Source organism: Loxodonta africana, chromosome 3 (assembly GCF_030014295.1).
Source record: "Loxodonta africana isolate mLoxAfr1 chromosome 3, mLoxAfr1.hap2, whole genome shotgun sequence".
NCBI lineage: Eukaryota > Metazoa > Chordata > Mammalia > Proboscidea > Elephantidae > Loxodonta > Loxodonta africana.
Genome location: NC_087344.1, coordinates 149,415,442 through 149,440,622, shown reverse-complemented (window position 1 = coordinate 149,440,622; position 25,181 = coordinate 149,415,442). Strand labels below are relative to the sequence as shown.

Sequence of the window (25,181 nt, the reverse complement as noted above, 5' to 3'; positions counted from 1 at the left end):
TACTCATTCCCCTCACTTCTGACCTGCTGGCTCTCACTACCCCCTTGGCTTTAACAATTTGCTGGAATGACTCACAGAACCCACAGAAAGTCCTATACTTACAATTACGGTTTTATAGCAAAAAGGATCCAAATGAGGAGACACATAGGGCAAGGACAGGGAAGGTTCTGAACATGCAGAGTCCTTGTCTCAAAAAGGGCTGCACTACCCTTCCATGTGCATAGATGTCTCTCATCAACCAGGAAGCCCATGGAGCTTCTGTGTCCAGAGCTGTTTTCTGAGCCTCATTACTTAGGCATGACTGAATGAATTTTTCCCCAACGTCTGCACTCCCTCGCCCCAGGTTGGCTGGTATCAGGAGGTCCTTTTTCTACCCTTGCCAACCCCCACTTGAGTCCCCTTATTAGCATAAACCCTCAAGTGTGGTCTGGAGGCCTATAGAAAACAGAAGCACCTCAATTACTCAGCAAATTCCAAGCATTTAGAGTTATGTCAGGGAGCACTGGAGAAACAGTGGGTAAGTGCTGGGCTTCTAGCCAAAGGCTTGATGGTTTGAATCCACCAGCCACTCCGAGGGAGAAAGATATACCAATGGGTATCTGTGAAGATTTCCGTCCTTGGAAGCCCTACTGGGCTGTTCTACCCTGTCTGTAGAGTTACTAGGAGTCAGAATCAACCTGACAGCAAGGGGTTTAGTTTTTTGTTTTTTTGGTTTACCGTTATCTCTGAGAAACCAAGGACAAAGACTAATTTCTTAGGATGAAGTTAAATCAAATAAAAAGCTGTGAAGTTTCTAGGTCATGATATACCGAGAAACTGGAATGTAACGGACATGGCCAAGCTCTCTGAAAACAGACTGGGGCTGTATAAGTGTCAGAGCCCTGTCTTGTAGCCTCAACAGCACATGGTAGATTTTGAGTCACAGCACATGAGGTTAGTCGGGTTTGTCTGAGTGTATAAATGTTAAACAAGGTTAATTTTTTTTTTTTTTTTGTATATTTAACAGATATGTTTGTTATAAGAAAAACTTACCAAAAAAGAAATGTATAAAGAAGAAAATGAGAGTTCTCCTGCCTGCCGAACCTACTCCCCAGATAAAACACTGCTGAGACACCTTTCTGTATTACACATAGGAAGCCGTGGTGGCTTTGAAGTGTAGTAGGTGGTGTTTGGACAAGGCACCCGGGAAGTCCCAACTCCTGCCCTGACAATCATCTGCCCTTCCTGGGCAATGAGAAATGGGTGAAGGCAAAGAAAAGGAAAATAACACTGTTGTTTGCAGAAATTTCACCTTGGGACAGGAAACTCTGGTAAATGAGGCCGAGTATAGGATTTCTGACAGAGGTTTAAAGAGCTGTGCCATCGCCCTAAACCCAGAGTGGATTTTACCTCAATTTCCTGAGATGCGAATGAAATGATAGAAGTCAATAAAAAGAGAGGTGCAGAGAGAAAGCAAGATGGATGAGTCCACTCACACAGGTCAACGGTCATCAAGTCCTGTCTGATAGAAGACTGCCTTGAGATTAGTTGTGGAAACTATGGATGCTAAATGAGATTCACACACCTCTACTGAGATGCTCATACAGGGTCCCTAAGAGTCGGAATACACTGGACGGCAAGAGGGTTTTTTCTTTTTAATTGAAATGATTACAGACATGAGTCAGAATAGACTTGCCCGGGGCAGTGGATTTGGAAATTCATACTGCCATACAGCGGCACAGACTCCTGGTGGTTCCATGCTGTAATGCTGACCACTCTGGACTCTGAATCCAGCTATCCGAGTTCAAGTCTCGATGGAACCTTAGTGTTTCCTTTAAAGGAAGGATTTAAAAAGAAAACTCCTTAAATTGCGAATTAAACTTGTCCCGCCTCTGATCCTCATTTAGGAGCTAGAAAGGTTTCGGGCCCGGAAGGAACAAGGGCGAGCTGCTCCCGATCCAGGCTACCTTCCAGATCCCCGTAGCCTTTTCCGCCTCGCGGCCGGGTCCCCTTTTCCTCTCGCCTCCTCCTCAGGAACTGAGCTCCCAGAAAATCGCAGAAAATAGCTGAGGAAGGAGGAGAGACTGGAAAGAACAGAGAAGAGAACTGGGCGTTCACAGCAGGGGCTTCAGGTGCTGGGTGTGGACCACCGCCGCTCCTCACTCAGGAGCGCTCCCATCCCTTCCTGACCCACCCGAGAACCCGGTTCCACCGATAAACCTCAAAGCTGCTTGCCTGGCATTTGTTCCTGCAAAGTTTCCTTTCACTGTGTGGACGCGTGAAGTGGATTAAGTTGGTTGGCAAGTGAGCGGAAGCCCAGTGCAGCGCCTTGTGGGCCCACTTGGTGTTGACTAGCAGGTGGTGCACCCATCCACAGCGTTTTTCCCCTTGCAGGCTGTCTGCAGGGCCTGGAGTGGAAAACTGGAAAATGAAGGCATAACAATGTTTCTTTAGAGATGAAAAGAGAAAGAGCCCAATAACTTGTTATATGGGTTGAAAGTGGTTATCTCTGGAGAACAGGAAATGTAGCAAGGGATCAGGGCACTACTGTTTTTCAGAAATATTGGGCATATGGTACTTTGATAAAATATGTACTAAATAAAAATAATTTCTTTGTTATGTAGAATGTTTTTTATTTAAATCAAAATTTTTATGTACTCCAACGTATCAAAGATTCTGGGGTTTGTGTCACATTCTACAGGCCTTTCACTGTAAGATTATAAAAATGTTATGGGGCAATTTTGAAGCAAACAACCAGCCATTATTCCCCTTTTCATGAGCTGAGCAGATGGACTAACAGACTTGAAGATCCTCCCACGTGTAACCGTCTCTATGGCTCATGCACTGAAGCATCAGCAACTGAGAGGACTGGACGTGATTTAGTGTAAACAGTCCTGAGACCAAGGAAATCCATTAAACTCTGCAAATCTCAGCTTCCTCATCAGCAACATGCCAAACCTTGCCTTCGGTGCTGGCTCAGACATAACTGGGCAATCTTCCATGCTAAGGAGAAGAGCACCTCTCAGCTCTTAAACTCATCAAGGTAGCTCAGGCCATAGGCATTGCAACTTCTCATTTTGAGGTCCTGCACATTGCCTAGTTTTCCTTGTATCTGCACCTCTTTGCTATCCTCTTTGATATCCAGTGACCCCTGGGGTTGTACAGATAGATCCCTATGTGCTGTCTCCACAGCGGCCACAAGGAGGGGCCAGGACCTTTCCGCTTGGGACTATTGTTGTTATCTCTTCAAACTTTTTTTCTGTCACTCCAGCTGCTCTGTTTCCAGGACTGCAGTTACGTGGATATTAGGCCACTTGATGTTTTCTCACAGGTCAAGGATGCTCTGGTCTTTTCGTTTTTAGTTCTTTTTTCCCTCTGGCTTCATTTTAGATAATTTATGTTCTACAGTGTCCAATTAACTGATAAAGTCATCCAATGTATTTTTCAATTCTAGAACTTCTCTTGGAGTCATATATATATACATATATCATTCATTTCCGTCCTCATTAAGCTCATGCTTTCCTCCATTTCTCTGAACATACACAGTGTGTTCATAATAGCTGTTTTAATATTTTGTCATTGATTCTATCATGTAAGTTATTTCTGCGTCTGTTTCTGTTGACTTTTCTCACGGTTATGGATCATATTTTCTGGCACCAGGACTCCACTCTTGGCATACCTAAAAATTTTTATTAGATGCCAGACATTCCTAATTTTATGTTAAGTGTTTTAAAAAATATTTTTCTATAATCCTTGTAATATTTTTGGACTTTGGTCTGCGATGCCATTAAGTTGCGTGGAAACAGTTTGATTCTTTCCAGGCTGGCTTTTAAGCTTTGTTTGGCGTGTTCAGAAAATCCTTAGTCTAAGGCTAATGTGGACACAGTGTTGAGGTATTACCCTCCTGAAGACTCTCCTTCATGCCAATGTGTTAGATGCTCTTTCCATACAGGCTCGTGGGAACACACACTCTTAGGCGGTCAGCCTGAGCTCTGTCCTACACTTCCTGAAGTTCAGTGTCTCCAGAGAGCTGTTTCACATATATTTTGTTTTGTCTTCTAGTGGTTTAAGGTAGAAATGTAAATACAATCTCAGCTACTCCATTACGGCCCAAAGCAGAAACCTATACACTTACATTTCACAATTAAGCGGAAAAACAAAGACCTATCTTCCATGTTAGTTTCTATCTCCCATACCCAAAATGCAAAGTGTGGTGCATAGTGCTCAAGTGCTAAGGCTCCTCACAAAAAGGTCCACAGTTCAAATCCAGCAGGCACTCCCTGAAAAGTCTATGCGGCAGTTCTGCTCTGTCCTGTAGGGCCACTATGAGTTGGAATCACCTTGACAGCAATAGGTTTGGCTTTTCTTTGGTATACCTAATATGTGCCATACACTGTTATGTGTATTATTACATCATCCCATTAATCTATACAGTAACTCTACAAGACAGTTAATACTATTATTTTCATATGAGACTTGAAACACTGAACGAGCTGGCCCGAGGTCAAACAGAAGGCAAGTAGTGGTGCCAGCACTGGAAGGGAGGCCTTCCCAGAGGTAGTGCCCCTAGCCACAGACCAGCCCGAAGATCTTTGTAATAACCTTGGGATATCTGATATGCCTGGGATCCAGTATCCAAGGAGTTCCTAGCCACCATGTGGATAGACTCCTTTTGGTTAGAAACTGCTCCCTCAGGGAGCCAGAGCATAACTTAGCCCTTAAGCTCTGGCTGAGGAAAAGAGCCCTTAAACTCTCTGCACAGCCATGTTTTCTTATCGGAAAGGCACTGAAAATGGACTTTGGTCTTAACTGAGGTATTTTACTTGGGTAAGGAAACCTCCTGCTGCTGGGGAGAAGAGTTGACGGCTCTTCTTCATCGAGCTGTATCAGTCTGTGGGATGCGCGGCTTGTAGTTTCAATGTCTTCAGCGGTCACTCGGCATCTTGCACGTTTTAGCTGGTTTTCTTTGAACCTGCCTTTGTTTTCGCCCCCCTCCCTCCGCCCTTTAGCCTCCTTAGCATCTTCTGGGGCCTTTCAGATCTCTGTGTGCTGTGCCCGCAGTAGCCACGAGGGGGCGCCATGGTCCTTCGTTGCTTTTCTCAATAGTGACGAATGAGTCGAGGTTATTTCAATTTACTAGGACACTGTGGCTCAGAAGGAGAGCGAGATGAGGACACAGCCTGGGGAGGTTTGGCAAAAAATGCCCACACCTGCCAACACAAGACCTAGGATTTTCTTCTAAAATATAGTTTAATATTCAGCATTTTCAGAGAAGGAAATATCTAAAGTTATTTCTGACAGTGAGAAGATAATGTCCTATTTACTTAAATTCCCCGAGGCCCTGGGTGGCAAAAGCAGTTAAACGCTTGACTACTAGCCCAAAGGTTGGTGTTTCAAATCCACCCAGAGGCATCTTGGAAGACACACCTGGCAGTCTGCTTCCTAAAGATCACAGCTTTGAAAGCCCTATGGAGCAGTTCCACTCGGCACACAGAGGGTGGTGATGAGTAGGAATCCACTTGACAGCAACTAACAACAACAGCACTTACAGTCTCCACCATCATCGAAAGAGAGGGCAGCTTAAGGGATCTTCCTAATTTTCCATTCTCCTGATGCATGTCAGGTGCAAATCCGAGGCAGAGAGAGAGCTAATGCTGTCTGCCCAGGAAGGAGGTGTAAGAGAGGCCTTGAGGAAAGGGGTGGGGGAAGAGGAAACTGAAGCCACCGACTCAGAGCTTCTTGTCAAGCAGACTAGCGAATTGAAGTCAGCCAGACACAGGGTTGAAAGAACAGAAAGTTTTCTTCACAGTTGCAAACTGGGAGACAGGCAGGGCCTCGTGACCTAAGGCTGCCAGCTCCCTGACCCAGGGCAGATTTGCTTCTTTCATAGAGAGAAAAAAAAAAAAGAGAGTGACATACATATGTATGAACAAGGAGGGGAGGATCTTCAGTCTTTTAATGCATGCTCAGTCCACATAATTTTAGTGAATGGGTTTTTGCACAGGGCTCTAGAAATACTGCACACAGCCCTGAAAACAAGGCGATGGCTGGCTACCGCCAACCCAGGAAGGTCCTATAGCGCATAGATTCAGAGTCAGTGCCAAGAGAAGACAAGAAACCTGGGCATTCGACTAATCACCACGGTGAAGTGCTGTAAAAGTTGTAACAAAAATGTAACAAGAGTAGACTTTTCTGAAAAACAGCTATTATGGGATGGTTAATAACCCTTAATAACCTTTTCATGACTGCCTGCTTCAAAACTGGAGCCAGAAAAATAAAGAGGCTGCTTTTGGGGCAAGGGGTGCTGTAAAAAGGTGGGAAAAGTAGCATCAGCATCAGAACCTTTCAGAATTCAAGGGGGATAATGACCAGGATCAGCCCAAAGCTGATTCCCATGCGGTGGCAGTCAGACATACCACCAGCCTCCAAACTTTTTACCAATTCTGACATCATCCACCCCTCCCACGGCACTCTCTACTTCTCTTTGGGGTTCAATGATCTGTTCCCATGGCCACACAGAACCACACTTATAGTTTAGTGGTTTATTAAGGAAGTAACAGGGTACAACTCAGGATCAGGATCAGAAAGCATACAGGCAAAGTCTCCCTTCTTCAGTGTAGGACATCTCTCTCAGCTCCTCTCAGCCATTCAGGGCTCCTCTCGGCCCCCTCAGGACAGGCTCCTCTTGGCTCCGCTGTCTGTCGCCACTGTTCTGCCACTGGGCCCCTTCCAGGCCTGTCACCATCTTCAGCGTTATCGCCCTTGACCTGTGTTACAGCTCTTTTAAGAGGTTCTTTACCTCTTCTCTCTCTCTCTGCTTCTTCGCACTTCTTTCTTCCTTCTGCTTCTTCCTGTCTAAAAAAACCTCTGTGGGGTATACTGTGCATATATATATATATACATACACACACACACACACACACACACAAATTCCTCCTCGGTTTCAAGGCATGGCCCTCCCACCGAGGCCATGAATTGAACAATCCCCTCTTGGTAGGCCAGAGATACTTCATTTGCATAGTAGCCTACAGATACTCCATTTGCATAGCCTATAGTCACCACATTTGCATGGTATATTGACCAATCCGGCAAGGTGCATCCTAATTACAGGGCAGACTGCATGCAACTCAGGGCCAGACAAAAAGTATCAAACCTCAACTTGTTTACAGCTTGCTCAGGAAATGTCAGTCAGCCTGAAGAAAAATAACAAACCCTCTGGGGGTAGAAAACTAGGGCAAAGGTAATGCCTCAGGCCTTAGCTGTTTTACCAAAGAACCAAGGCAAAAAGGTCACTTAAGGGATCTCATGTCACCGCAGGTGTGTTGGGGTGGTATCTGGAGAAATTGTCTGGTAATAGGTGTAGGACTTGGAAGCAAGACATCAAGCACGCCAGCTGTCACCCTAGGAAAGAAATCTGAGGAAAGTTTAGACGTGGAAAGGGCATTTGATGAAGTGTTGCCACCAGGCTTATGATACCAACGCTCTTTCTCATCTCTACAAAGAAGGCATCAAAGTGGGCTTGATGTGCTTGTTATGCATGGTGGGTATGAATATGGAATTAAATACATACTTATTCATATTAAAATACTCATCCTTGTACCACCTAAAACTATCTCAAGTACTAGCAGTGGTGCCCATACCACATACTGGGAAACCGGCTATTGAAAAGTAAAAAAACGAGCCCCACCTGGGGGTACAAAGTTATTTGCTGTGACGGAATCTCCTAATGCGACGTCTCAGGCCAAGGGCTCAAAAAACCCACTAAGTGCCAAGGAAACACAGCCCATCGTAATTCTTCCGAGAAGAATCAGAGAGCCAGAGGGATCTCCAGAAACTATCCCAGGCACCCTCTCATTTACAGACAGAGAAACAGGCTCTGAGTTGAGGTCCAGGACTTGCCCAAGGCATGTGGCAAGGCTGGCGCAGATGCAGCAGGTTCTTGGTCTCCCTGAGTCTGGGAAGATGTAGCTAGGATGCAGGTGGATTCACTCAGGACAAGGCCCCAGCACAAGAGCCTACTGGTGGGACATTTGAGACTGAGACCCAGGACCTAAGGGCTGTATATTTTCAGAGTGATTCTACCAGAAAGCCCATTCTTATACTCCCAGGTCAATGAGGAATTCCCAGTCTCTGTCCTTTTATTAAGACCAATGTTCCAGTCCCCAAATCCTGGGCACTTTTTCTACCTTACACCTTCTTTGTTTTTAAGCTGATTTTGAAACGTAAAATTCTCAGGCATAAAGGAATTTAACAGCTAATTTCTTTCAACATCCACTGAATTCACCTGACATCTTCACCGGCTGGTTGGAATCCACATTCTTCCTTTTTTTTTTTTTTTCCCCTCACTGTAAACTATAACTCCACAGCAATATCAATTTCTCAGTGGAAAAGAATCTAGCTAAGCAATCAAGAAATGCACATAAGTTGCAGGGATTTATTGTAATGGAACAGAAGTCTGACAAGCAAACAAAATGTTCTGACTGTTCAGCAACTGACCACCAATCTCTGGGTGTCTTCACGTGACTTGAGGGTCTGAAATTTAAGTCAACAGGAGCTGGAGCTTCTTGAAGCTGGAAATCATTTATGAGGAGGAACATGTCTTTGCTACTGGGGACTGTGGGTTCTGGGTAAATATTAAAAATAGAAGCCCCAAAGCCACTAAGTCTGGACTGAGATAACAGATAAAGTCAGAGACCACAATTAGTAGCTAATGAAGAACTCTGAAAGACAGGGAGAGCTGTATGCAAAGGTACTCTCCACCTGTCATCTCCTATAGGTTCTGGGTCTTCTCTGCAAAGAGAAGAGTGTTTGAATTCTTAGTAACACCTGGCCGTGGACCTCCATGCAGGGCCAGCCTCATGGGCACATGACCTGTACAGTCACCGAGGGCCCCACGCTCAGAAGGATCCTCGCGCTTGGTTTAATGTTCTGCTGTCATCGTCTGGGGGAATTATTTAGAAGTTTATCTTTGAACTTGTGTTTTGTAAGTGAAATTCAGTTAGACAAGGAAGCGGGCACGTGAGTAGAGGAAACGCACAATACATCTGTCTGCCGCAGTTCCTCGCTGGCTCATTTACATACAGCAATCTTGATAACCCCATGAGCACAGAATTAAGGTGCACAGACAATGCATGGAGGTTCAGCGAGACTCAAAGTCACTACTAGGTGTCAAGCACAAGACAAGGCAGAGTCAAGGCATGACAGATTCAGACAGTTTAAAAAAAAAAAAAAAGATCCTTTTTTACGTTCCGATCCTTTATTACTTACGTGGGCAGTGAAAGGAAAAGTTGTCAAAGCTGCCAGCTCCTCATGGCCCTCTCCTAAGTCGACGCTCAAAAAAGGTGGCCAGATGATGGCAACATAAGTAGGTGGACGGTCTGTTGCTGAGCAATCAAGGCCTCACTGCAGCTGAGCAGTTTTATATCCCGTGGCTGTGCCCTAAGGAGGGCTAGGTGCAAAGTCCCACCCCTCACTGGAAGCAGGGAGGTGGACGGGAAAACTGTCTAGAGGAGGCCTCCCACAAAAAAGAGAGGCAGATGAGAAAAGGGTCAAGCTCCTCACAAGACTGTCTATCCTATGTTCCCGGGTGGAGGACTTGGTGTCTCCGTCATCTAGTGCTGCCGTAACAGAAGTACCACAAGCAGATGGCTTTAACAAAGAGAAGTTTATTCTCTCACAGTCTAGTAGGCTACAACCGCAAATTCAGGGTGTCAGCTCCAGGGGTTGGCTTTCTCTCTTGGTCGTCTCTGGAGGAAGATTCCTTGTGACCCAGGGACCCTAGGGCCAAAGCATTCGCTCTGCTCCCGCTGTTGCTTTCTTGGTGGTATGAGGTCCCCATTCTCTGCTTCCTTCTCTTTATCTTTTGAGAGCTAAAAGGTGGTGCAGGCCACACCCTGGGGAAACTCCCTTCACACTGGATCAGGGATGTGACCTGGCTAAGGGTGGTGTTACAATCCCACCCTAATCCTCTTTTAACAAAAAATTACAATCACATGATGGAGGATAACCACAGAACACTGGGAATGGTGGCCTAACCAAGTTGACACCTGTTTTGGGGGGGACACAATTCAATCCATGATACTTGGGTTCTGGCCTATGTGGACATGTACAAGGTGGTCAGAACACCACGGCAGAGCCGTTGCCCTGCACGAGGCGTGTCTAAAACTGAAGGGGGCACTGACAGCCCTGGGAAGAAATGCTTTCTTGTCAACCAGAAGTTGTTTCAGGATCTTCGGGCTTTGAAAACAGACGGGATGTTTTTTACTGACATTAAAAAGAGCACCAGCCATGGAATTCTCTCTCCCTCTAGGGTTAGGTATTGAATTGTGTCCCCCAAAGAGGTATCTCGAAGTCCTAACCCCTGTACCTGTGAACGTGACCTTGTTTGGGGTAATAAGGTCTTTGTCTGAAGATAAACCCACCGCAGTGGAGTCAATTCCGACTCATAGCGACTTTATAGGATCAAGAAGAAAACTGCCCCGTAGGGTTTCCAAGGCTGTAAATGTGCGTGTGTGTGTGTGTGTGTGTGTGTTTTAGGTGAAAGTTTACAGCACAAATTAGCTTCTCGTTCAAAAATTTATACACAAATTGTTTTGTGACATTGGTTGCAATCCCTCTAATGTGTCAGCATTCTCCTCTTTTCCCTTTACACTCCGGGTTCCCCGTGTCTTTTCGTCCAGGTTTCCTGTCCCTTCCTGCCTTCTTGTCTTTGTTTTGGGGCAGGTGTTGCCCATGAGTTCTCCTATACTCGATGGAATTAAGAAGCTCATTCCTCACGTGTTATTGTTTGTTTTATAGCCCTGTCTACTCTTTCTGTTGTTGTTTTTTTTTTTTTTAATTGTACTTTAGATGAAGGTTTACAGAGCAAAGTAGCTTCTCATTTAAAAAAAATTAATACGCGTGTTGTTTTGTACATTGGTTGCCAACCCCATGACAACACTCTCCCCTTCTCGACCCGGGGTTCCCCATTACCAGCTTTCCTGTCCTCTCCTGCCTTCTAGCCCTTGCCCTAGTGTTTTTCCAGTCTGTGTCAGACCAGTAAGCTTGGTCTTTTGTGAATGTGTGTGAGTTGGAATTTTGTTCTACATTTTTCTCTGGCTCTGTCTGGGACCCTCTATGGTGATCCCTGTCAGAGCAGTCGGTGGTGGCAGCTGGACACCATCTAGTTGTGCTAGACTCAGGCTGTGGTACTCATGGTCCATTAGGCCTTTGGACTAATCTTCCCCTTGTGTCTTTGGTTTTCTTCATTCTCAAGGCTGTAAATCTTTACTGGAAGCCGACTGCCACTTGTTTCTCCCACTCTTTGAAGAGAGTTATCAGTTAAGTAACACCAGAGAAGGGTGGGTCCTAGTTCTAATCCTTTCTGAGTGCTGTTTCATAAAAGAGAAGAGCACAGAGGGTCAGGCACAGGAGGAACAGACCAACGAAAGCCCAGAAACCAAGGAAGGCCCTTCCCCCAGGAGCCCACGAGCCCACGAGGAGGATAGCCCCGCCAAGGAAGGCCCTTCCCCCAGGAGCCCACGAGCCCACGAGGAGGATAGCCCCGCCGACGCCCTAATTTGGGACTCCTACCCCCTTTTTTTTTTTTACCCCCTAGGGCACTGAGGTGAATAAACACGTGGCTCTTGAAAGCCAGAAACTTAGCTGCATTTTCACCGTAACAGGTCTTCCTACGAAATTTTGAGCAACGCTACCAACGACCCAGTAGAGAACCTCAGCCGTCTTCTTACAGGGATGCCCCGTAATTAAGGAGCAAAGTGGTTTTGCCATACGCAGACGTTTTTTCCACATGTGCTGATGGTCGACTCGCCTTTCCCGCGAAGAAAAACAGCAACGTCGATCGCACTACTTGCCCGGAAGTAACTAAGTGGTGGAGAAAGCAAACCCACAAAGACCGGATAGCTCGACGGAAACTCCACGCCTGAAAAAGCTTGGAGACTACAGAAAAAGTCTAATCTATCTTTCCAGACCAGAAAAACCAGGGGAAAGCGCGAACGCAGTCCCCCACTACCACAAATTATGCAGTCGAGTTTCCCACATTTGGGGAAATCGCAGGGGGCAGCACATCCGGAGTGCAATGGATAAGCCTCGCCCTGGGAAAACCACCTTCGTGATCATGGTATCTCCCCTGCCAGGTAAGTATGAGTTTCTCTTCTGCCGCCCCCACGCAGCCTCGCACTCCTTACTCTTTTCGCAGACGGTCATTTCGCTAGCCTCACTCCCGACCCCTCAGAGCCCTTCTACGCTCCTACAGCACACAATTTCATGGACAGACCTGGACTTCTTCCCACACCACGAACAGTCATAACGTGTTTAAGCAGTACACGCCGATCCAGCAGCCACTGCGCTTCCGTATCTACATAAGACACTGCCCGGTCAGTGACATCACCGACCGCGCTCTTCCCGCCTACCCACGGCCCGCCCCCTCCCCGCGTTTTCCTCCTCCCGTTCCTCCCAGACGGCCAATGAGCGGGCCGGCAGCCCGAGGAAGAAGTGACGTCTCCCTTCCCCCTCCCCAGCGGCCACCGTTTACGCGGCGAGCCGAGTCGGGGGCCTGGCCCAGCCGCGTCTCTCCCGGACTGCGCGGCTTCTTCACTTCTCCTTCCCCACGCCCCTTTGGCTTTCGGCTGAAGCCTGTGCAACTTTCTCGGAATAATGAGTGGCTCTTAACACGTAGAATAGAACAAAAATTGATATTAGCCCTGACCTCGGGATCATTTTTTTCCATGGCATAGAATGTATCCTTTTTTTTTTTTTTTTTTCCCCGAAGGCACCTTACGGAGACCAAGACGAGTGTGTTACCTAGAGAATTTGCAGCCATCCACCCATCACAGAGACAAACATGTTTAAACACGTTTTGTGTGGAATACACCCGTGCATGTATGAACTGGAACCCTAGCAGCAGTACTTTTTGACTTAACCCTCCTGTTACTCAGTGACATTGGTTACACTTTTCACAATGTGTCAGCATTCTCGTTATTTCCTTTGTGACGGTTCTGTTTCCATCAGTTCCCTGGCCCTCCTTACCTTCATCATCGTCGGCCTAGGGTGAATTTTGACTGTTAGGTCTCATTATTTAGAGGAGCACAGTAGTCGCAGGTGATATTTATTTTATGAGCCACTCTGTGTTTGGGCTGATAGGTGAACACCAGGAGTGGTTTGAGATCCAAGGACAAAGGGTATCCCAGGGGGATAGTCTCAGGCGTTCCTCTGGTCTCCACGGGTCCAATAAGTATTGACTTTTTTTTTTTTTAGGAATTTGAGTTTTGTTCTATGTTTTTCTCCCATGCTATCCTGGACCATCTATTGTATTTGTATCCCTGGTGGGAACGGTCGGTAATGGTAGCCGGGCACCATCTCGGTATTCTGCTCTCTAGGTAGATGAGGCTGTGCTCCCTGTAGACTAGTTTCGTCTTTGGAGTCTTTGGTTTCCTTTTTCTCTTTTGCTCCTCTTTATTTTTCTTAAGATAAAAATCCTCTGGGACAACTTTCTTGGCATTCTGACCTAGTGAAAAAACCTGGCGTCACCCTACAGTGAAGCTCAAAGTTGGCAAAGTCCACTCACTCAGGGTTTTCTATCTGCTTTTTAGGTCTCTGCTCTTAACTAGAGGATGACCAGATTTACCCAGATTTACCTGAGAAAATCATCTCATACCAGCCACGGCTCTGACGGGAAACAGAAGGTACATGCAAACTCAGTGATTCAAAGAGAGTTTTATGAAGGGAATATTTAATTCTGTGAGATGTGAGGGCAGGATCAAAAGAACTCAGCATAGGATAGTGAAGCACCTGGGAGCTGGAAACTGCAGGGAGGCCATTAACACCTCCAGGCCTGGATGGGGGTGGGTGGGGAAGGAGGGTGGAGGATTATTTACTAGACCCTGGGAGACCCAGAGCCTTGGCGAGGGTCACAGGACAGGCCTGTGGTCTCTGGAAGAGGAATGAGCAAGTGACAGCCAAACCTAGCCCTGGCGGGGAGGGGAGGGAGCCCTAGGGGATTTAAAAATACCAGGAACTCTCTACTCCTACCCTTTGATTACCTTCCTCTACCTCCAGTTGGCCATACCCAACAGGAACCATGAGGGCAAGGAAGTCCAGGAGATGAAGTAGAGAAAATATATTTTCCTTAGTGTCGTAGTATTAAAATACAGGGAATATATTTTCTAGTTTTTTATATAGCTGTATAAGCTGTAATTAGTCTGTAGTCTTTGAAACGTATTTACTTGCTCTAAAATCTGTCTCATGATTGTTCCTTTAAAGAAAAATGAGGCAATCAATTGTTTTATTGTTGATTAAACTATGTTCCTCTCCCAGGGAGAAAAACACACAAGACTGAGATAGCTGAACAAAGCTTAGGTCCACCTCAAAGAGAAGTCAACATTCCTGAAAATCTCTAAACCCTGAGAGAAACCAGGATGGCGTGAAGAGACTGGCAAGACTCTCCGATGACATGATGAGACTTACGAGGCTTCAATGGTAGATCACTTTATCGTCAAGTCCACCTCAAAGAAAAGTCAGGATCCCTGGAAATCTCTAAACCCTAACCTTCTCCCTATAAAGCCCTCCAGTTAGCCCTTTAGAGTTAGACCGGATTTGGGAGAAATTTAACCCCCTCTGTCTCTTGGACACCGGTGTTCAATAAAGCCCTCTTGGTGCTTACCTCCTCCTGTCTCAGTATTGGCTTTATAGCATGCGGCTGGAATCTGCGATGTGCAGTAACAGAGATGCTGCCTGTGGAGATCAGATTGAGTTGTTCCTTCCTTGCTCTTGCTGCCTTTTTCCCTTGGAAGTATCTTTGACAGTGTTCCTACAACTCTACTATCATGGTTTTAATTTCCGAGATATTTGTTTGCTGAATGCGCCTTTCTTCCCTTTTTTAATTTTTTATCGTGCTTTAGGTGAGCGTTTACAGCTCAAGTTAATTCCTCATACAAAAATATGGGCTCAAACATAGCAAATATTGTCAGGATGACGCAGGAATGGGCACTGTTACGTCCTGTTGTACACGGGGTCGCTATGAGCCAGAGATGACTTGACGGCAGCTACCAACGTAACAACGCATAGGTCAAATATTGCACCCATGAAACAAGAACTGGTTGGAAAAAAGAAAGGAGCGGAGGCGGGCCCAAGACAGCAGAGTAGTCAGCCCTGCAGCATCAGCTGATCCAGCCTGCAGGGTGCCAGCCAGGTCAGGTCTGGCAAATCCTCAGGTCTTCTGAACTGTCTCTCCCTCCTCCTGCTGCTCAGTCTGACTCCTCAACTTTGATGTTCAGGGCTCCTAGATGGTTGTGTAAAATGGATTCACTTTTCTGGGGGGTCTTTGTTGTAAGAGGGACTGCAGGAAGCCTCTGACCACTCTGCAGTCTTGGCCCCGCCTCCGCTCCTTTCTTTTTTCCAACCAGTTCTTGTTTCATGGGTGCAATATTTGACCTATGCATTGTTACGTTGGTAGCTGCCGTCAAGTCATCTCTGGCTCATAGCGACCCCGTGTACAACAGGACGTAACAGTGCCCATTCCTGCGTCATCCTGACAATATTTGCTATGTTTGAGCCCATATTTTTGTATGAGGAATTAACTTGAGCTGTAAACGCTCACCTAAAGCACGATAAAAAATTAAAAAAGGGAAGAAAGGCGCATTCAGCAAACAAATATCTCGGAAATTAAAACCATGATAGTAGAGTTGTAGGAACACTGTCAAAGATACTTCCAAGGGAAAAAGGCAGCAAGAGCAAGGAAGGAACAACTCAATCTGATCTCCACAGGCAGCATCTCTGTTACTGCACATCGCAGATTCCAGCCGCATGCTATAAAGCCAATACTGAGACAGGAGGAGGTAAGCACCAAGAGGGCTTTATTGAACACCGGTGTCCAAGAGACAGAGGGGGTTAAATTTCTCCCAAATCCGGTCTAACTCTAAAGGGCTAACTGGAGGGCTTTATAGGGAGAAGGTTAGGGTTTAGAGATTTCCAGGGATCCTGACTTTTCTTTGAGGTGGACTTGACGATAAAGTGATCTACCATTGAAGCCTCGTAAGTCTCATCATGTCATCGGAGAGTCTTGCCAGTCTCTTCACGCCATCCTGGTTTCTCTCAGGGTTTAGAGATTTTCAGGAATGTTGACTTCTCTTTGAGGTGGACCTAAGCTTTGTTCAGCTATCTCAGTCTTGTGTGTTTTTCTCCCTGGGAGAGGAACATAGTTTAATCAACAATAAAACAATTGATTGCCTCATTTTTCTTTAAAGGAACAATCATGAGACAGATTTTAGAGCAAGTAAATACGTTTCAAAGACTACAGACTAATTACAGCTTATACAGCTATATAAAAAACTAGAAAATATATTCCCTGTATTTTAATACTACGACACTAAGGAAAATATATTTTCTCTACTTCATCTCCTGGACTTCCTTGCCCTCATGGTTCCTGTTGGGTATGGCCAACTGGAGGTAGAGGAAGGTAATCAAAGGGTAGGAGTAGAGAGTTCCTGGTATTTTTAAATCCCCTAGGGCTCCCTCCCCTCCCCGCCAGGGCTAGGTTTGGCTGTCACTTGCTCATTCCTCTTCCAGAGACCACAGGCCTGTCCTGTGACCCTCGCCAAGGCTCTGGGTCTCCCAGGGTCTAGTAAATAATCCTCCACCCTCCTTCCCCACCCACCCCCATCCAGGCCTGGAGGTGTTAATGGCCTCCCTGCAGTTTCCAGCTCCCAGGTGCTTCACTATCCTATGCTGAGTTCTTTTGATCCTGCCCTCACATCTCACAGAATTAAATATTCCCTTCATAAAACTCTCTTTGAATCACTGAGTTTGCATGTACCTTCTGTTTCCCGTCAGAGCCGTGGCTGGTATGAGATGATTTTCTCAGGTAAATCTGGGTAAATCTGGTCATCCTCTAGTTAAGAGCAGAGACCTAAAAAGCAGATAGAAAACCCTGAGTGAGTGGACTTTGCCAACTTTGAGCTTCACTGTAGGGTGACGCCAGGTTTTTTCACTAGGTCAGAATGCCAAGAAAGTTGTCCCAGAGGATTTTTATCTTAAGAAAAATAAAGAGGAGCAAAAGAGAAAAAGGAAACCAAAGACTCCAAAGACGAAACTAGTCTACAGGGAGCACAGCCTCATCTACCTAGAGAGCAGAATACCGAGATGGTGCCCGGCTACCATTACCGACCGTTCCCACCAGGGATACAAATACAATAGATGGTCCAGGATAGCATGGGAGAAAAACATAGAACAAAACTCAAATTCCTAAAAAAAAAAAAAAGTCAATACTTATTGGACCCGTGGAGACCAGAGGAACGCCTGAGACTATCCCCCTGGGATACCCTTTGTCCTTGGATCTCAAACCACTCCTGGTGTTCACCTATCAGCCCAAACACAGAGTGGCTCATAAAATAAATATCACCTGCGACTACTGTGCTCCTCTAAATAATGAGACCTAACAGTCAAAATTCACCCTAGGCCGACGATGATGAAGGTAAGGAGGGCCAGGGAACTGATGGAAACAGAACCGTCACAAAGGAAATAACGAGAATGCTGACACATTGTGAAAAGTGTAACCAATGTCACTGAGTAACAGGAGGGTTAAGTCAAAAAGTACTGCTGCTAGGGTTCCAGTTCATACATGCACGGGTGTATTCCACACAAAACGTGTTTAAACATGTTTGTCTCTGTGATGGGTGGATGGCTGCAAATTCTCTAGGTAACACACTCGTCTTGGTCTCCGTAAGGTGCCTTCGGGGAAAAAAAAAAAAAAAAAGGATACATTCTATGCCATGGAAAAAAATGATCCCGAGGTCAGGGCTAATATCAATTTTTGTTCTATTCTACGTGTTAAGAGCCACTCATTATTCCGAGAAAGTTGCACAGGCTTCAGCCGAAAGCCAAAGGGGCGTGGGGAAGGAGAAGTGAAGAAGCCGCGCAGTCCGGGAGAGACGCGGCTGGGCCAGGCCCCCGACTCGGCTCGCCGCGTAAACGGTGGCCGCTGGGGAGGGGGAAGGGAGACGTCACTTCTTCCTCGGGCTGCCGGCCCGCTCATTGGCCGTCTGGGAGGAACGGGAGGAGGAAAACGCGGGGAGGGGGCGGGCCGTGGGTAGGCGGGAAGAGCGCGGTCGGTGATGTCACTGACCGGGCAGTGTCTTATGTAGATACGGAAGCGCAGTGGCTGCTGGATCGGCGTGTACTGCTTAAACACGTTATGACTGTTCGTGGTGTGGGAAGAAGTCCAGGTCTGTCCATGAAATTGTGTGCTGTAGGAGCGTAGAAGGGCTCTGAGGGGTCGGGAGTGAGGCTAGCGAAATGACCGTCTGCGAAAAGAGTAAGGAGTGCGAGGCTGCGTGGGGGCGGCAGAAGAGAAACTCATACTTACCTGGCAGGGGAGATACCATGATCACGAAGGTGGTTTTCCCAGGGCGAGGCTTATCCATTGCACTCCGGATGTGCTGCCCCCTGCGATTTCCCCAAATGTGGGAAACTCGACTGCATAATTTGTGGTAGTGGGGGACTGCGTTCGCGCTTTCCCCTGGTTTTTCTGGTCTGGAAAGATAGATTAGACTTTTTCTGTAGTCTCCAAGCTTTTTCAGGCGTGGAGTTTCCGTCGAGCTATCCGGTCTTTGTGGGTTTGCTTTCTCCACCACTTAGTTACTTCCGGGCAAGTAGTGCGATCGACGTTGCTGTTTTTCTTCGCGGGAAAGGCGAGTCGACCATCAGCACATGTGGAAAAAACGTCTGCGTATGGCAAAACCACTTTGCTCCTTAATTACGGGGCATCCCTGTAAGAAGACGGCTGAGGTTCTCTACTGGGTCGTTGGTAGCGTTGCTCAAAATTTCGTAGGAAGACCTGTTACGGTGAAAATGCAGCTAAGTTTCTGGCTTTCAAGAGCCACGTGTTTATTCACCTCAGTGCCCTAGGGGGTAAAAAAAAAAAAGGGGGTAGGAGTCCCAAATTAGGGCGTCGGCGGGGCTATCCTCCTCGTGGGCTCGTGGGCTCCTGGGGGAAGGGCCTTCCTTGGCGGGGCTATCCTCCTCGTGGGCTCGTGGGCTCCTGGGGGAAGGGCCTTCCTTGGTTTCTGGGCTTTCGTTGGTCTGTTCCTCCTGTGCCTGACCCTCTGTGCTCTTCTCTTTTATGAAACAGCACTCAGAAAGGATTAGAACTAGGACCCACCCTTCTCTGGTGTTACTTAACTGATAACTCTCTTCAAAGAGTGGGAGAAACAAGTGGCAGTCGGCTTCCAGTAAAGATTTACAGCCTTGAGAATGAAGAAAACCAAAGACACAAGGGGAAGATTAGTCCAAAGGCCTAATGGACCATGAGTACCACAGCCTGAGTCTAGCACAACTAGATGGTGTCCAGCTGCCACCACCGACTGCTCTGACAGGGATCACCATAGAGGGTCCCAGACAGAGCCAGAGAAAAATGTAGAACAAAATTCCAACTCACACACATTCACAAAAGACCAAGCTTACTGGTCTGACACAGACTGGAAAAACACTAGGGCAAGGGCTAGAAGGCAGGAGAGGACAGGAAAGCTGGTAATGGGGAACCCCGGGTCGAGAAGGGGAGAGTGTTGTCATGGGGTTGGCAACCAATGTACAAAACAACACGCGTATTAATTTTTTTTAAATGAGAAGCTACTTTGCTCTGTAAACCTTCATCTAAAGTACAATTAAAAAAAAAAAAAACAACAACAGAAAGAGTAGACAGGGCTATAAAACAAACAATAACACGTGAGGAATGAGCTTCTTAATTCCATCGAGTATAGGAGAACTCATGGGCAACACCTGCCCCAAAACAAAGACAAGAAGGCAGGAAGGGACAGGAAACCTGGACGAAAAGACACGGGGAACCCGGAGTGTAAAGGGAAAAGAGGAGAATGCTGACACATTAGAGGGATTGCAACCAATGTCACAAAACAATTTGTGTATAAATTTTTGAACGAGAAGCTAATTTGTGCTGTAAACTTTCACCTAAAACACACACACACACACACACACGCACATTTACAGCCTTGGAAACCCTACGGGGCAGTTTTCTTCTTGATCCTATAAAGTCGCTATGAGTCGGAATTGACTCCACTGCGGTGGGTTTATCTTCAGACAAAGACCTTATTACCCCAAACAAGGTCACGTTCACAGGTACAGGGGTTAGGACTTCGAGATACCTCTTTGGGGGACACAATTCAATACCTAACCCTAGAGGGAGAGAGAATTCCATGGCTGGTGCTCTTTTTAATGTCAGTAAAAAACATCCCGTCTGTTTTCAAAGCCCGAAGATCCTGAAACAACTTCTGGTTGACAAGAAAGCATTTCTTCCCAGGGCTGTCAGTGCCCCCTTCAGTTTTAGACACGCCTCGTGCAGGGCAACGGCTCTGCCGTGGTGTTCTGACCACCTTGTACATGTCCACATAGGCCAGAACCCAAGTATCATGGATTGAATTGTGTCCCCCCCAAAACAGGTGTCAACTTGGTTAGGCCACCATTCCCAGTGTTCTGTGGTTATCCTCCATCATGTGATTGTAATTTTTTGTTAAAAGAGGATTAGGGTGGGATTGTAACACCACCCTTAGCCAGGTCACATCCCTGATCCAGTGTGAAGGGAGTTTCCCCAGGGTGTGGCCTGCACCACCTTTTAGCTCTCAAAAGATAAAGAGAAGGAAGCAGAGAATGGGGACCTCATACCACCAAGAAAGCAACAGCGGGAGCAGAGCGAATGCTTTGGCCCTAGGGTCCCTGGGTCACAAGGAATCTTCCTCCAGAGACGACCAAGAGAGAAAGCCAACCCCTGGAGCTGACACCCTGAATTTGCGGTTGTAGCCTACTAGACTGTGAGAGAATAAACTTCTCTTTGTTAAAGCCATCTGCTTGTGGTACTTCTGTTACGGCAGCACTAGATGACGGAGACACCAAGTCCTCCACCCGGGAACATAGGATAGACAGTCTTGTGAGGAGCTTGACCCTTTTCTCATCTGCCTCTCTTTTTTGTGGGAGGCCTCCTCTAGACAGTTTTCCCGTCCACCTCCCTGCTTCCAGTGAGGGGTGGGACTTTGCACCTAGCCCTCCTTAGGGCACAGCCACGGGATATAAAACTGCTCAGCTGCAGTGAGGCCTTGATTGCTCAGCAACAGACCGTCCACCTACTTATGTTGCCATCATCTGGCCACCTTTTTTGAGCGTCGACTTAGGAGAGGGCCATGAGGAGCTGGCAGCTTTGACAACTTTTCCTTTCACTGCCCACGTAAGTAATAAAGGATCGGAACGTAAAAAAGGATCTTTTTTTTTTTTTTTAAACTGTCTGAATCTGTCATGCCTTGACTCTGCCTTGTCTTGTGCTTGACACCTAGTAGTGACTTTGAGTCTCGCTGAACCTCCATGCATTGTCTGTGCACCTTAATTCTGTGCTCATGGGGTTATCAAGATTGCTGTATGTAAATGAGCCAGCGAGGAACTGCGGCAGACAGATGTATTGTGCGTTTCCTCTACTCACGTGCCCGCTTCCTTGTCTAACTGAATTTCACTTACAAAACACAAGTTCAAAGATAAACTTCTAAATAATTCCCCCAGACGATGACAGCAGAACATTAAACCAAGCGCGAGGATCCTTCTGAGCGTGGGGCCCTCGGTGACTGTACAGGTCATGTGCCCATGAGGCTGGCCCTGCATGGAGGTCCACGGCCAGGTGTTACTAAGAATTCAAACACTCTTCTCTTTGCAGAGAAGACCCAGAACCTATAGGAGATGACAGGTGGAGAGTACCTTTGCATACAGCTCTCCCTGTCTTTCAGAGTTCTTCATTAGCTACTAATTGTGGTCTCTGACTTTATCTGTTATCTCAGTCCAGACTTAGTGGCTTTGGGGCTTCTATTTTTAATATTTACCCAGAACCCACAGTCCCCAGTAGCAAAGACATGTTCCTCCTCATAAATGATTTCCAGCTTCAAGAAGCTCCAGCTCCTGTTGACTTAAATTTCAGACCCTCAAGTCACGTGAAGACACCCAGAGATTGGTGGTCAGTTGCTGAACAGTCAGAACATTTTGTTTGCTTGTCAGACTTCTGTTCCATTACAATAAATCCCTGCAACTTATGTGCATTTCTTGATTGCTTAGCTAGATTCTTTTCCACTGAGAAATTGATATTGCTGTGGAGTTATAGTTTACAGTGAGGGGAAAAAAAAAAAAAAAGGAAGAATGTGGATTCCAACCAGCCGGTGAAGATGTCAGGTGAATTCAGTGGATGTTGAAAGAAATTAGCTGTTAAATTCCTTTATGCCTGAGAATTTTACGTTTCAAAATCAGCTTAAAAACAAAGAAGGTGTAAGGTAGAAAAAGTGCCCAGGATTTGGGGACTGGAACATTGGTCTTAATAAAAGGACAGAGACTGGGAATTCCTCATTGACCTGGGAGTATAAGAATGGGCTTTCTGGTAGAATCACTCTGAAAATATACAGCCCTTAGGTCCTGGGTCTCAGTCTCAAATGTCCCACCAGTAGGCTCTTGTGCTGGGGCCTTGTCCTGAGTGAATCCACCTGCATCCTAGCTACATCTTCCCAGACTCAGGGAGACCAAGAACTGCTGCATCTGCGCCAGCCTTGCCACATGCCTTGGGCAAGTCCTGGACCTCAACTCAGAGCCTGTTTCTCTGTCTGTAAATGAGAGGGTGCCTGGGATAGTTTCTGGAGATCCCTCTGGCTCTCTGATTCTTCTCGGAAGAATTACGATGGGCTGTGTTTCCTTGGCACTTAGTGGGTTTTTTGAGCCCTTGGCCTGAGACGTCGCATTAGGAGATTCCGTCACAGCAAATAACTTTGTACCCCCAGGTGGGGCTCGTTTTTTTACTTTTCAATAGCCGGTTTCCCAGTATGTGGTATGGGCACCACTGCTAGTACTTGAGATAGTTTTAGGTGGTACAAGGATGAGTATTTTAATATGAATAAGTATGTATTTAATTCCATATTCATACCCACCATGCATAACAAGCACATCAAGCCCACTTTGATGCCTTCTTTGTAGAGATGAGAAAGAGCGTTGGTATCATAAGCCTGGTGGCAACACTTCATCAAATGCCCTTTCCACGTCTAAACTTTCCTCAGATTTCTTTCCTAGGGTGACAGCTGGCGTGCTTGATGTCTTGCTTCCAAGTCCTACACCTATTACCAGACAATTTCTCCAGATACCACCCCAACACACCTGCGGTGACATGAGATCCCTTAAGTGACCTTTTTGCCTTGGTTCTTGGTAAAACAGCTAAGGCCTGAGGCATTACCTTTGCCCTAGTTTTCTACCCCCAGAGGGTTTGTTATTTTTCTTCAGGCTGACTGACATTTCCTGAGCAAGCTGTAAACAAGTTGAGGTTTGATACTTTTTGTCTGGCCCTGAGTTGCATGCAGTCTGCCCTGTAATTAGGATGCACCTTGCCGGATTGGTCAATATACCATGCAAATGTGGTGACTATAGGCTATGCAAATGGAGTATCTGTAGGCTACTATGCAAATGAAGTATCTCTGGCCTACCAAGAGGGGATTGTTCAATTCATGGCCTCGGTGGGAGGGCCATGCCTTGAAACCGAGGAGGAATTTGTGTGTGTGTGTGTGTGTGTGTGTATGTATATATATATATATGCACAGTATACCCCACAGAGGTTTTTTTAGACAGGAAGAAGCAGAAGAAGAAAGAAGTGCGAAGAAGCAGAGAGAGAGAGAAGAGGTAAAGAACCTCTTAAAAGAGCTGTAACACAGGTCAAGGGCGATAACGCTGAAGATGGTGACAGGCCTGAAGGGGCCCAGTGGCAGAACAGTGGCGACAGACAGCGGAGCCAAGAGGAGCCTGTCCTGAGGGGGCCGAGAGGAGCCCTGAATGGCTGAGAGGAGCTGAGAGAGATGTCCTACACTGAAGAAGGGAGACTTTGCCTGTATGCTTTCTGATCCTGATCCTGAGTTGTACCCTGTTACTTCCTTAATAAACCACTAAACTATAAGTGTGGTTCTGTGTGGCCATGGGAACAGATCATTGAACCCCAAAGAGAAGTAGAGAGTGCCGTGGGAGGGGTGGATGATGTCAGAATTGGTAAAAAGTTTGGAGGCTGGTGGTATGTCTGACTGCCACCGCATGGGAATCAGCTTTGGGCTGATCCTGGTCATTATCCCCCTTGAATTCTGAAAGGTTCTGATGCTGATGCTACTTTTCCCACCTTTTTACAGCACCCCTTGCCCAAAAGCAGCCTCTTTATTTTTCTGGCTCCAGTTTTGAAGCAGGCAGTCATGAAAAGGTTATTAAGGGTTATTAACCATCCATAATAGCTGTTTTTCAGAAAAGTCTACTCTTGTTACATTTTTGTTACAACTTTTACAGCACTTCACCGTGGTGATTAGTCGAATGCCAGGTTTCTTGTCTTCTCTTGGCACTGACTCTGAATCTATGCGCTATAGGACCTTCCTGGGTTGGCGGTAGCCAGCCATCGCCTTGTTTTCAGGGCTGTGTGCAGTATTTCTAGAGCCCTGTGCAAAAACCCATTCACTAAAATTATGTGGACTGAGCATGCATTAAAAGACTGAAGATCCTCCCCTCCTTGTTCATACATATGTATGTCACTCTCTTTTTTTTTTTCTCTCTATGAAAGAAGCAAATCTGCCCTGGGTCAGGGAGCTGGCAGCCTTAGGTCACGAGGCCCTGCCTGTCTCCCAGTTTGCAACTGTGAAGAAAACTTTCTGTTCTTTCAACCCTGTGTCTGGCTGACTTCAATTCGCTAGTCTGCTTGACAAGAAGCTCTGAGTCGGTGGCTTCAGTTTCCTCTTCCCCCACCCCTTTCCTCAAGGCCTCTCTTACACCTCCTTCCTGGGCAGACAGCATTAGCTCTCTCTCTGCCTCGGATTTGCACCTGACATGCATCAGGAGAATGGAAAATTAGGAAGATCCTTAAGCTGCCCTCTCTTTCGATGATGGTGGAGACTGTAAGTGCTGTTGTTGTTAGTTGCTGTCAAGTGGATTCCTACTCATCACCACCCTCTGTGTGCCGAGTGGAACTGCTCCATAGGGCTTTCAAAGCTGTGATCTTTAGGAAGCAGACTGCCAGGTGTGTCTTCCAAGATGCCTCTGGGTGGATTTGAAACACCAACCTTTGGGCTAGTAGTCAAGCGTTTAACTGCTTTTGCCACCCAGGGCCTCGGGGAATTTAAGTAAATAGGACATTATCTTCTCACTGTCAGAATACTATCTCTCTA

General features: G+C 46.5%; 5 long non-coding RNA genes and 2 other non-coding genes across 7 annotated transcripts; 3 read left to right on the top strand and 4 right to left on the bottom strand.

The window, feature by feature from the left end:
* Positions 1-5,090: 5,090 nt before the first annotated feature.
* On the bottom strand, positions 5,091-11,466 carry LOC135230768 (uncharacterized). Its single transcript, XR_010321476.1, has 2 exons — positions 9,247-11,466; positions 5,091-6,830 (listed from the first exon to the last, which is right to left on the bottom strand). It is a non-coding gene; the product is annotated as an uncharacterized LOC135230768 (long non-coding RNA).
* An 83-nt stretch (positions 11,467-11,549) lies between these two features.
* LOC135230770 (uncharacterized) lies at positions 11,550-13,408 on the bottom strand. Its single transcript, XR_010321478.1, has 2 exons — positions 12,254-13,408; positions 11,550-11,841 (listed from the first exon to the last, which is right to left on the bottom strand). It is a non-coding gene; the product is annotated as an uncharacterized LOC135230770 (long non-coding RNA).
* Positions 11,958-12,121, bottom strand: LOC135230913 (U1 spliceosomal RNA). Its single transcript, XR_010321638.1, has one exon. It is a non-coding gene; the product is annotated as a U1 spliceosomal RNA (small nuclear RNA).
* LOC135230773 (uncharacterized) lies at positions 12,309-15,006 on the top strand. Its single transcript, XR_010321480.1, has 2 exons — positions 12,309-13,661; positions 14,293-15,006. It is a non-coding gene; the product is annotated as an uncharacterized LOC135230773 (long non-coding RNA).
* Positions 15,007-15,444: 438 nt separating this feature from the next.
* LOC135230772 (uncharacterized) lies at positions 15,445-18,142 on the bottom strand. Its single transcript, XR_010321479.1, has 2 exons — positions 16,790-18,142; positions 15,445-16,158 (listed from the first exon to the last, which is right to left on the bottom strand). It is a non-coding gene; the product is annotated as an uncharacterized LOC135230772 (long non-coding RNA).
* Positions 18,143-18,329: 187 nt separating this feature from the next.
* On the top strand, positions 18,330-18,493 carry LOC135230912 (U1 spliceosomal RNA). The gene has a single exon (XR_010321637.1). It is a non-coding gene; the product is annotated as a U1 spliceosomal RNA (small nuclear RNA).
* A 135-nt stretch (positions 18,494-18,628) lies between these two features.
* Positions 18,629-19,662, top strand: LOC135230769 (uncharacterized). Its single transcript, XR_010321477.1, has 2 exons — positions 18,629-18,742; positions 19,103-19,662. It is a non-coding gene; the product is annotated as an uncharacterized LOC135230769 (long non-coding RNA).
* Positions 19,663-25,181: the final 5,519 nt, after the last annotated feature.